The sequence below is a fragment of the Panulirus ornatus genome, chromosome 17, assembly GCF_036320965.1.
Source record: "Panulirus ornatus isolate Po-2019 chromosome 17, ASM3632096v1, whole genome shotgun sequence".
In the NCBI taxonomy this organism is placed as follows: domain Eukaryota; kingdom Metazoa; phylum Arthropoda; class Malacostraca; order Decapoda; family Palinuridae; genus Panulirus; species Panulirus ornatus.
This window is the reverse complement of record NC_092240.1, coordinates 44,352,329-44,364,813: the sequence shown is the minus strand read 5'-3', so window position 1 is coordinate 44,364,813 and position 12,485 is coordinate 44,352,329. Positions and strand designations below refer to the sequence as shown.

At 40.2% G+C, this 12,485-nt stretch overlaps 1 long non-coding RNA gene across 1 annotated transcript in view; it reads right to left on the bottom strand.

Annotated features, from left to right (window-relative positions):
* Positions 1–253: 253 nt before the first annotated feature.
* LOC139754478 (uncharacterized) overlaps positions 254–12,485 on the bottom strand; it is a 34,064-nt gene continuing 21,832 nt past the window's right edge. Inside the window, exons 4-6 of the long non-coding RNA XR_011713893.1 lie at positions 10,958–11,051; positions 6,328–6,451; positions 254–560 (exon numbers count right to left, since the gene is read on the bottom strand). This is a non-coding gene — a long non-coding RNA (uncharacterized lncRNA). The remainder of the gene's footprint in view (positions 561–6,327; positions 6,452–10,957; positions 11,052–12,485) is intronic.

Here is a 12,485-nt window from a genome sequence, read left to right as displayed (position 1 = left end):
AGCAAGTTATCATATTTGGCAAGACTGTGTCATCTTCAAAGGACAGGAAGGAATATCTTTACAATATTCTCACTCCAGAGGAGTCTATCATTTTTCTCTGTTTCTCCAAGGAAAATGAATTATGTGTGAAGTGAGAAGTAAAAACTGAAAGATACTATATTAAAAAGAAATTTCAGATAGTGATCTTCCATTGCAACATCATGCACAGCATAGGGGAATAACCCATCACAAGCAAGTCTTAATGAATTCAGAAGTTAAAAAAAAAAAGAGGCAAAATGCATAAAAATAAGTCTAAAATATATCAACTTCACACCTTACAAGAAAAAACTTACTTTGCAAATCTAGCAGGTAAACCTGCAGGAACTCCACAGACTTCAGCAGGAAGAGACACCCTCGTACTGGGTAAGCAACTAGAATTAGTACTGAAGACTTCTGGTGGTTGACTGCTTGACATGTTAGGCTCCATTGCTACATCACATCAACTTTTTCAACCACATTCTTAGTTTTCTTGTTGACTTGAAGAAAAGTTGGCTTCTTAAGTCTTATCTGGGGTCTCCATACTGAAAATAAAATAATCTATTACACAATGAAAGTAAGTCTCAAAGGGTAAAGATATTGTATTGTGTAATGAGGTCCAAGATGGAACTAAAGAAAACATGTAAAAATATAAATCATCGATTAAGACATCAAAAAATGAATAATAAGACAGCTATGAATACCATCACTTTGCCTAATTAAGTTTAATGGAATTTGGAGACAACCTTACAAGTCTTTCACTTGTTTACCATCTTGCATATCATCCTGGAAAATAAATACATCTATAATATTAGATTAAGCTTACTACATTCACATTAAACTTTACGAAACTACAAGTTCCAATCCTATGTTAAGTGACAGGTGCAATCATATCACCTTTAACCTCATTTGAGATCTTTATATTCTTTTTTCCCTAACAAAAACATTCAGGTCAACAACAAAAATCTCAAAATAATTCCTTCAAGAGTGTATGCTCTAAAACCAAGACACCCTAAAATGCCTGAAGACCAGTTTCCATAACCAAGACCAGCTGGTTTGTGGGTTTGCTCTGGGTTATGGGATCAAAAATGCAAATGACCAATTACGAAGTTCATCTCTGAAACATGAAATATAGGTCAGGGCAAACTACTTTTGGTGGGATGCTGAAGTACTCATCAGAATAGCACCTGACAACTGAAACTAGAAATAAAACTTTACGTAAGTGCTGAGATGAACATGAGCAAGGTATCGAGACTGGAAGGTCATAAAAAACTTTTTCCTCCACTCAAAAAACTAAAGAAATATATAAATAAAAGAATAAATTCTCCATGAGGCAGTGTCCTCCGAGGAATAGATATATTCTCTAAGACTTTCTCAGGACTTTCCAACTTTCAGGACTTTTGGGGAGGAAGTGCTAGCCTGCCTTCCGCTGATCAGAGACCCTCACTTGGATGACATCATCGACCTACTCACCTCCAGCCCATCAGAGCTCACTATTTGGAGATCATGGTCCCCAACCCAAAGGCAGTCAAAGCAAGGACACAGGACAGGTTTTTCAAGAATCAGAAGGAAATGGCAGCACAAGATAAGAAAACTAGAGAAAAATAAGAATAAGAATACATCTAAAACCAATATGGATACCTGCAATGGAATCCAACTCTCTCAAAGAAGAATTCCTGGAGCCACACAGGATAGATACAACAATGTCTACACTACAGTAACATCAGGCAAAGGTGGAAAACAAGTCCTTAAAATCCCTTTTCTTGAATTTCTCCAACAAACGGTTTCAGAGGAAGACAAAGAAATTCTTGTGCCTGGAGGCAGTATGTTAATTACAAACTTCATCCAAGAGCCCAAGGCTATGAGGTAAAAGAGCTCTTACGAGAAGTTGAGGAGGTAAACTGCCAGAAATCCTGTAGATCATAGAAGGCCAAGACATCTGAAAGCTTCTATTTTGGTTGCAGTGGAAAAGCAACTGGTTTCGATAGAAAGAAAAACTGGAGATGTTTATCCCAACAGGGGCCTGTCGGATAACAGTAATATCAGAACCCTGAGGGAGGAGTTCTTGAAGGGTGCACTTATGAATGGCATAATTTCTATGATAAAAGGCCAAAGAACTCAAATATAAGGCTTTAGTAACATTCAAGACATCAGTTTCTTCAAGACTGAAATGTTTATGAGATTTTACAGACCAACTGGAAACAATTATGAGGAGAAGGGCAAATGTTTTATATAAGGTCATCTGTTTGGCTTTTCCCAAACCTCTGCCTGTAGAAGTGTTTGAAAAAATCTGTACAAGTACATTCCAAAGTTCAGTACTGAGAGGTTAGAGTCATGAAAAAAAAAACTGTGGTGGTCCACAGGGGTTTAAGATTATCAAATGAGGAATATGGCATAGTCACTAGCACCAAGACTGTTGTCCCACATTGGGGCTATCAATGTTACTAAACTCTGAAAACCGGCCAGTCTGAACAAAAAAATTCAGGAAGATGAACTGAGGAAAAAAGAATAACAGGATTCCAATTATTCAGTAATTTCAATCCAAAGAGTTAGCATCCGTCGCAACTGACCCTACATCTAAAACTAGTGAAACACAAAACAAGCAATGCACTAGGTCTAGTTGTAAGGAGATCCACTTGAAGAGAGGGGCAATAAATACTATTTTTGACACTGCATCAGATCTTAATAGAACATATGCTAATCTACTTCTCAAAAATAAGAGGCTTTGCAAGAAAATCCTTTGGACATAGCCAAGGAAAGATTTTTTTCATTAACAATAAGAGAGGCAAGGGCTTTGTAAGAACCTCTGTTTATATGGCATCAGACAGCCACAATATTGTCCACTGAAAATCAAGTTTTGCATTCTGGACTCAGGACATTTGAGAAGATGGATAACAATGGGAAAAGCAGCTCTATTACATTATTAGGAAAGGACTTTTATCTCTCCATCCTAGGGCAAACATCAAAGTGGCCCTCTGAAGAATGAAAACCAAATCCTTGATTCATAGTGTCCATTCAAACAACAAGCAAAGTCACTGGAGGTCTCCAAAGCAGGGTTTCTGGAGATTCTGTACAAAAGTCCACCTAACTAAAGATTTGAGAAATTCCCAGGGAAGCACTCTTGGAAGATCTCTGCTTTCTGCATTTTTCCCCCTAAATGGTAACTTTTCTGGTCTGTAGCCACTTGGCACAGAGACACCAAGGGCTGGCAATGCAAGCAACTGCAACATTTGTGCAGTCCCAAGTTTTGTTCCCAGGAAGACAAAGAGTGCTAGTATTTGTGTTTCAATCAATTCCTTCCCACGAGATATTTGGCTGGGAAATAAGTGGGACCTGCTCAGGTTGATGATAAAACCCAGTTCTTGAAGTGTTCTGGACCTGAAGCCCTTGACTGGCAAATTCCACCTCTGTTTAGAAATGACAGATCCAATTTTTTTCTCATTGACTTTTCTTTGGAACAAATTATAGTGCTGATATAGTGCAAAGGTGAAGATTTGTGGGGGTTTTCAGAAAAGAAAAGAGAATGTTGGGGTGAAGAGAGCTGTGAGAGTAAGTGAGCTTGGGAAGGAGACTTGTGTGAGGAAGTACCAGGAGAGACTGAGTACAGAATGGAAAAAGGTGAGAGCAAAGGAGGTAAGGGGAGTGGGGGAGGAATGGGATGTATTTAGGGAAGCAGTGATGGCTTGCACAAAAGATGCTTGTGGCATGAGAAGCATGGGAGGTGGGTTGATTAGAAAAGGTAGTGAGTGGTGGGATGAAGAAGTAAGATTATTAGTGAAAGAGAAGAGAGAAGCATTTGGACGATTTTTGCAGGGAGAAAATGCAAATGAGTGGGAGAGGTATAAAAGAAAGAAGCAGGAGGTCAAGAGAAAGGTGCAAGAGGTAAAAAAGAGGGCAAATGAGAGTTGGGGTGAGAGAGTATCATCAAATTTCAGGGAGAATAAAAAGATGTTTTGGAAGGAGGTAAATAAAGTGCGTAAGACAAGGGAGCAAATGGGAACTTCAGTGAAGGGGGCTAATGGGGAGGTGATAACAAGTGGTGGTGATGTGAGAAGGAGATGGAGTGAGCATTTTAAAGGTTTGTTGAATGTGTTTGATGATATAGTGGCAGATATAGGGTGTTTTGGTCAAGGTGGTGTGCAAAGTGAGAGGGTTAGTGAAAATGATTTGGTAAATAGAGAAGAAGTAGTAAAAGCTTTAAGGAAGATGAAAGCTGGCAAGGCAGCAGGTTTGGATGGTATTGCATTGGAATTTATTAAAAAAGGGGGTGACTGTATTGTTGACTGGTTGGTAAGGTTATTTAATGTATGTATGATTCATGGTGAGGTGCCTGAGGATTGGCGGAATGCATGCATAGTGCCATTGTACAAAGGCAAAGGGGATAAGAGTGAGTGCTCAAATTCCAGAGGTATAAGTTTGTTGAGTATTCCTGGTAAATTATATGGGAGGGTATTGATTGAGAGGGTGAAGGCATGTACAGAGCACCAGATTGGGGAAGAGCAGTGTGGTTTCAGAAGTGGTAGAGGATGTGTGGATCAGGTGTTTGCTTTGAAGACTGTATGTGAGAAATACTTAGAAAAACAAATGGATTTGTATGTAGCATTTATGGATCTGGAGAAGGCATATGATAGAGTTGATAGAGATGCTCTGCGGAAGGTTTTAGGAATATATGGTGTGGGAGGCAAGTTGTTAGAGGCAGTGAAAAGTTTTTATCGAGGATGTAAGGCATGTGTACGGGTAGGAAGAGAGGAAAGTGATTGGTTCTCAGTGAATGTAGGTTTGCGGCAGGGGTGTGTGATGTCTCCATGGTTGTTTAATTTGTTTATGGATGGGGTTGTTAGGGAGGTGAATGCAAGAGTTTTGGAAAGAGGGGCAAGTATGCAGTCTGGTGTGGATGAGAGAGCTTGGGAAGTGAGTCAGTTGTTCGCTAATGATACAGCGCTGGTGGCTGATTCATGTAAGAAACTGCAGAAGCTGGTGACTGAGTTTGGTAAAGTGTGTGAAAGAAGAAAGTTAAGAGTAAATGTGAATAAGAGCAAGGTAATTAGGTACAGTAGGGTTGAGGGTCAAGTCAATTGGGAGGTAAGTTTGAATGGAGAAAAACTGGAGGAAGTAAAGTGTTTTAGATATCTGGGAGTGGATCTGGCAGCGGATGGAACCATGGAAGTGGAAGTGGATCATAGAGTGGGGGAGGGGGCGAAAATTCTGGGAGCCTTGAAGCATGTGTGGAAGTCGAGAACATTATCTCGGAAAGCAAAAATGGGTATGTTTGAAGGAATAGTGGTTCCAACAATGTTGTATGGTTGCGAGGCGTGGGCTATGGATAGAGTTGTGCGCAGGAGGATGGATGTGCTGGAAATGAGATGTCTGAGGACAATGTGTGGTGAGAGGTGGTTTGATCGAGTAAGTAACGTAAGGGTAAGAGAGATGTGTGGAAATAAAAAGAGCGTGGTGAGAGAGCAGAAGAGGGTGTTTTGAAATGGTTTGGGCACATGGAGAGAATGAGTGAGGAAAGATTGACCAAGAGGATATATGTGTCGCAGGTGGAGGGAACGAGGAGAAGTGGGAGATCAAATTGGAGGTGGAAAGATGGAGTGAAAAAGATTTTGTGTGATCGGGGCCTGAACATGCAGGAGGGTGAAAGGAGGGCAAGGAATAGAGTGAATTGGATCGATGTGGTATACCGGGGTTGACGTGCTGTCAGTGGATTGAATCAGGGCATGTGAAGCGTCTGGGGTAAACCATGGAAAGCTGTGTAGGTATGTATATTTGCGTGTGTGGACGTATGTATATACATGCGTATGGGGGTGGGTTGGGCCATTTCTTTCGTCTGTTTCCTTGCGCTACCTCGCAGACGCGGGAGACAGCGGCAAAAAAAAAAAAAAAAAAAAATACATGCAACAAAGAATACATGAAAATGAAATTGAATGTCTGAAGGTATGTGGGGTTAGCAGTTTAAACAGCATGTCAAATGAGGAAATTAGAAAAGGATGTATGGTAGAGGTCAGTAAAGTGGGATATGAGTGGTAAGTACAGAAATATGTGTGTGTGTGTGTGTGTGTGTGTGTGTGTGTGTGTGTGTGTGTGTGTAAGAAATATTAGAATGAAAGCTGAAGGCATGGTGGAAGGACAGAATGGGAAACTGTGTACATAAGGTGTTTGTATGGACAAACCAGCTGAAATGTGGAAAGGCCACACTCATGTAATTAACTACAAAGGTTTCTGGTTATCCAGATGAATAAAGTTTACTTATACTGACTTATTTTGCACACCCTTCTGGTGTAAGAATAAACACTGGTGTACTTCACTTACCATCAGCCATCCTTCTTTCAGTATCCTTCTGTTGGAGGAATAAACACTGGTGTACTTCTCTTGCCATCAGCCATCCTTGTTTCAAACAGTTTGCTGATTATGGCTTTCTTGGGTGTATATAGACCTGAGGAATAAGCATAATCATCTGAACATCATCTTGACACCTCTCTAAAATTATTCTTCACCCAATACATAAGAAGCTAAATTTCGCTTTCTTTTTTATTTAAAAAATCCAACTGTTCTTTTAACCATTTCTGTCTACTACAAATTGACGTATCATTATTCATCTTTACACAATCAAAGAGATACAAAAATTTTTTAATACAATTTGCGAATAGGCAAAAGTGAAACTGAAGTAACTTCAAGTATAAAAATTTGAGCAAATATGATATGAAATAATTAACAAAATGGTGATGACACTACAAAGGCCAAACATGGAGTAACCTTCCTTTTATCAAGTACCTACAACAAGATTTTGCCAAAATGGCAAAGTTAGACTATTTTTCTGCCACAATATCTCCAACAATGACCTATTCTTGGTTCACCAGGATATGACCTCAGCACTGAGTCCAGCCTTCTCTTGAATGTTTCTCTGATTACCCTATGCATGTTTCTTCTTTCTCCTGGTATTACATCAAAACTTTTGTCGTGTTACTTCTCAGGACACTCATTAATATTTGTTTGATACTTCTGAAATCTGTTTTCAAGAATAATTCAAGATATGATCATAGGGTGGGGGAGGGGGCGAAAATCCTGGGAGCCTTGAAGAATGTGTGGAAGTCGAGAACATTATCTCAGAAAGCAAAAATGGGTATGTTTGAAGGAATAGTGGTTCCAACAATGTTGTATGGTTGCGAGGCGTGGGCTATGGATAGAGTTGTGCGCAGGAGGGTGGATGTACTGGAAATGAGATGTTTGAGGACAATGTGTGGTGTGAGGTGGTTTGATCGAGTAAGTAATGTAAGGGTAAGAGAGATGTGTGGAAATAAAAAAAGCGTGGTTGAGAGAGCAGAAGAGGGTGTTTTGAAATGGTTTGGGCACATGGAGAGAATGAGTGAGGAAAGATTGACCAAGACGATATATGTGTCGGAGGAGGAGGGAACAAGGAGAAGTGGGAGACCAAATTGGCGGTGGAAAGATGGAGTGAAAAAGATTTTGAGTGATCGGGGCCTGAACATGCAGGAGGGTGAAAGGCGGGCAAGGAATAGAGTGAATTGGATCGATGTGGTATACCGGGGTTGACGTGCTGTCAGTGGATTGAATCAGGGCATGTGAAGCGTCTGGGGTAAACCATGGAAAGTTGTGTGGGGCCTGGATGTGGAAGGGGAGCTGTGGTTTCGGGCAGTATTGCATGACAGCTAGAGACTGAGTGTGAACGAATGGGGCCTTTGTTGTCTTTTCCTAGCGCTACCTCACACACATGAGGGGGAGGGGGATGGTATTCCATGTGTGGCGAAGTGGCGATGGGAATGAATAAAGGCAGACAGTGTGAATTGTGTGCATGGGTATATATGTATGTGTCTGTGTGTGTATATATATGTGTACACTGAGATGTATAGGTATGTATATTTGCGTGTGTGGACGTGTATGTATATACATGTGTATGGGGGTGGGTTGGGCCATTTCTTTCGTCTGTTTCCTTGCACTACCTCGCAAACGCGGGAGACAGCGACAAAGCAAAATACTAATAATATAATAATGATCATTCTCAATGAGATGCATTAATATTCATATGTGGGGAGTGGGGGAGGAATGGAATGTATCTAGGGATGCAGTGATGACTTGCGCAAAAGATGCTTGTGGCATGAGAAGCGTGGGGAGGTGGGCAGATTAGAAAAGGTAGTGAGTGGTGATATGAAGAAGTAAGATTATTAGTGAAAGAGAAGAGAGAGGCTTTTGGACAATTATTGCAGGGAAATAATGCAAATGACAGGGAGATGTATAAAAGAAAGAGGCAGGAGGTCAAGAGAAAGGTGCAAGAGGTGAAAAAGAGGGCAAATGAGAGTTGGGATGAGAGAGTATCAATGAATTTTAGGGAGAATAAAAAGATGTTTTGGAAGGAGGTAAATAAAGTGTGCAAGACAAGGGAGCAAATGGGAACTTCAGTGAAGGGCGCAAATGGGGAGGTGAGAACAAGTAGTGGTGATGTGAGGAGATGGAGTGAGTATTTTGAAGGTTTGTTGAATGTGTTTGATGATAGAGTGGCAGATATAGGGTGTTTCGGTCGAGGTGGTGTGCAAAGTGAGAGGGTTAGGGAAAATGATTTGGTAAACAGAGAAGAGGTAGTAAAAGCTTTGCGGAAGATGAAAGCTGGCAAGGCAGCGGGTTTGGATGGTATTGGTGGAATTTATTAAAAAAGGGGGTGACTGTATTGTTGACTGGTTGGTAAGATTATTTAATGTATGTCTGACTCATGGTGAGGTGCCTGAGGATTGGCGGAATGCTTGCACAGTGCCATTGTACAAAGGCAAAGGGACAAAGGTGAGTGCTCAAATTACAGAGGTATAAGTTGGTTGAGTATTCCTGGTAAATTATACGGGAGGGTATTGATTGAGAGGGTGAAGGCATGTCCAAAGCATCAGATTGGGGAAGAGCAGTGTGGTTTCAGAAGTGGTAGAGGATGTGTAGATCAGGTGTTTGCTTTGAAAAATGTCTGTGAGAAATACTTACAAAAGCTAATGGATCTGTATGTAGCATTTATGGATCTGGAGAAGGCATATGATAAAGAGTTGATAGAGATGCTCTGTGGAAAGTATTCAGAATATATGTTGTGGGAGGCAAGTTGTTACAAGCAGTGAAAAGTTTTTATAGAGGATGTAAGGCATGAGTACGAGTAGGAAGAGAGGAAAGTGATTGGTTCTCAGTGAATGATGGTCTGTGGCATGGGTGCATGATGTCTCCATGGTTGTATAATTTGTTTATGGATGGGGTTGTTAGGGAGGTGAATGCAAGAGTTTTGGAAAGACGGGCAAGTATGCAGTCTGTTGTGGATGAGAGAGCTTGGGAAGTGAGGCAGTTGTTGTTCGCTGATAACACAGTGCTGGTGGCTGATTCGGGTGAGAAACTGCAGAAGTTGGTGACTGAGTTTGGTAAAGTGTGTGAAAGAAGAAAGCTGAGAGTAAATGTGAATAAGAGCAAGGTTATTAGGTACAGTAGGGTTGAGGGACAAGTCAATTGGGAGGTAAGTTTGAATGGAGAAAAACTGAAGGAAGTTAAGTGTTTTAGATATCTGGGGGTGGATTTGACAGCAAATGGAACCATGGAAGCAGAAGTGAATCATGGGTGGGGGAGGGAGCGAAAGTTCTGGGAGCATTGAAAAATGTGTGGAAGTCGAGAACATCATCTTGGAAAGCAAAAATGGGTATGTTTGAAGGAATAGTGGTTCCAACAATGTTATATGGTTGTGAGGCATGGGCTATAGATAGAGTTGTGCACAGGAGGGTGGATGTGCTGGAAATGAGATGTTTGAGGACAATATGTGGTGTGAGGTGGTTTGACCGAGTAAGTAATGAAAGGGCAAGAGAGATGTGTGGTAATAAAAAGAGTGTGGTTGAGAGAGCAGAAGAGGGTGTTTTGAAATGGTTCGGTCACATGGAGAGAATGTGAGGAAAGATTGACAAAGAGGATATATGTGTCACAGGTGGAGGGAATGAGGAGAAGTGGGAGACCAAATTGGAGTTGGAAAGATGGAGTGAAAAAGATTTTGAGTGATCAGGGCCTGAACATGCTGGAGGGTGAAAGGCTTGCAAGGAACAGAGTGAATTGGAACGATGTGGTATACCAGGGTCGACGTGCTGTCAATGGATTGAACCAGGGCATGTAAAGCGTCTGGGGTAAACCATGGAAAGTTCTGTGGGGCCAGGATGTGGAAAGGGAGCTGCAGTTTCGGGGCATTATACATGACAGCTAGAGACTGAGTGTGAACGAATGTGGCCTTTGTTGTCTTTTCCTAGCACTACCTCACACACATGCGGGGGGAGGGGGTTCTCATTTCATGTATGGTGGGGTGGCGATGGGAATGAAAAAGGGCAGACAGTATGAATTATGTACATGCGTATATATGTATATGTCTGAGTGTGTATATATATGTATACATTGAGATGTATAGGTATGTATATGTGCGTGTGTGGACGTGTATGTATATACATGTGTATGTGGGTGGGATGGGCCATTCTTTCGTCTGTTTCCTTGTGCTACCAGGAGACAGTGACAAAGTATAATAATAATATAATACTATTCATGCCTTCTATCTGCTGCCATGGATATACTGTCATACATCTCCCCTTTCTTTTTTCTAGACTATGTTTAAGCTCTTTCAATATCTCGTGGTAAATGATATACTCTAGACATTCAATTTTGCAAATTAAGTATTTCCATAATCTTTGCACCTTGTTTGTTTCCATCTGCTTTGTCCGTGACCATACCCCTTAAAGTCTGAGTTACTTGCTTCCCATCATAAAATGAAAAAAAGTGTGTGTGAAATTAAAGACTATGTACAAACAAGTGAGCTAACATACCACATTTGGCTAATGTGAATGAGGTGGTGGGTGAGGGAAGAGGTGAGGGAAGTTAACCTTAAGACCAAAAAATCACAAAATGACCCGTGTCATGATCAATGCTTACTACTTACTTTTTTCAGACTTGATCGCCATTTCCCTTGTTGGAGAGGTTGCATCAGGAACAAAGAAAGGCCCCACTTGATCACATCCACTGCAGTTTGCATGCTGTGAAAAGAAAAGCATGCAGGATGTAAGTTTGACTTTTGTAAATGAGATTAGCAAACGTTTAGACACAAGCTCTGCCTTTAATACAATCCAACCACAAATTTTGTTAAATAAATCATTAGGGATGGATGTAAACAGTAACTTACTGAAATGAATCTTCAGCTTTTCAACACAGAGGCCACAGTATACCAAGACAGATAACAGTGAGTCCAACATACTTTCTACCAATACGGGTGCATCCCAGGGGTGCGTTATGTCCCCCACTTTGTTCAGTTTGTATACTGATGACTGCACAAGTGTTTTTAGCAACTGCATTATCTCAAAATTTGCTGATGATACAGTAAGCACAGAAAATTTCTTAAAAGACAATTGTAAAGATTATTGCATAGGTTAGTTGCTTTCTTGAGTGGTGTAAAACAGATTATTTGCACTTGAATGTAAAGAAAACTTAAGAGATGATAATAGATTTTGGGACAAAAACACTACATGTAGCAGACTTAATTATAATTGAAAATAAAAATGTAGAAAGAGTGAGTCAGTACAAGTATTCAGGCTTTATCATATATGACCTGTTAAAAGGTGGTGCAAATACTGATATGATGCATAAAGATTGCACCTTGTACATATCTAAATAGCCTACATATAGACAATGCAATATCTTATCTTTTTATAGGTCAACTATAGAATCAATATTATGTTTTTCAATTACTGCCTGGTAGAGCAAGCTAAACAGTAAAGCAAAAAATAAATTTGAGAACACTGTTAAGAAAGCTGGGAAATTAGGTACAAACACTAAAACATTAGATATACTGCATCAGGAATGTGCAATGAAGCAGGTGGAGAAGATTATGCAAGAAGCAACACATCCTCTACACCAATATTATGCATTTTCAAGGTCAGGAAGAAGACTGTCTCTACCTATACAAAGCACCAATATATATTCAGGAAATTATTTGTACTAAAAAGCATTCTACTGTTTAACCATCTAGAGATGCAGTTACGCCTCTGTAATATAGTTTCTGAGTGCAATAGATGATTCTTTACATGATACTTTATGTTATATTCTTATTTCATCATTCCTATGCTTTTTAACTTTGAATTGAGATGTGGTATTTATCATTTTCATTTCATGATTCTTATACTTTTTAACTTTGAACTGAGTTTCTAGCCATAAAGAATTTCATTTTGTATCATGTATACAAGTTGACAAAGACATCTTATCTAAAAGTCCTCATTTGGTAACATCCATTTTCTACCTGTCATAAGTAATGCATCAGAGCCAAAGTCCCCTATTCACAACCAGGCCATATACACCTTTATATAGTTTCCCGCAGCTGCTTCATATGCCCTGGTTCAGTCCACTGACAGCATGTTACCCCCCATATGACAAATTGCTCCAACTCACTCTATCCCATGCACACCCTTCATCTTCCT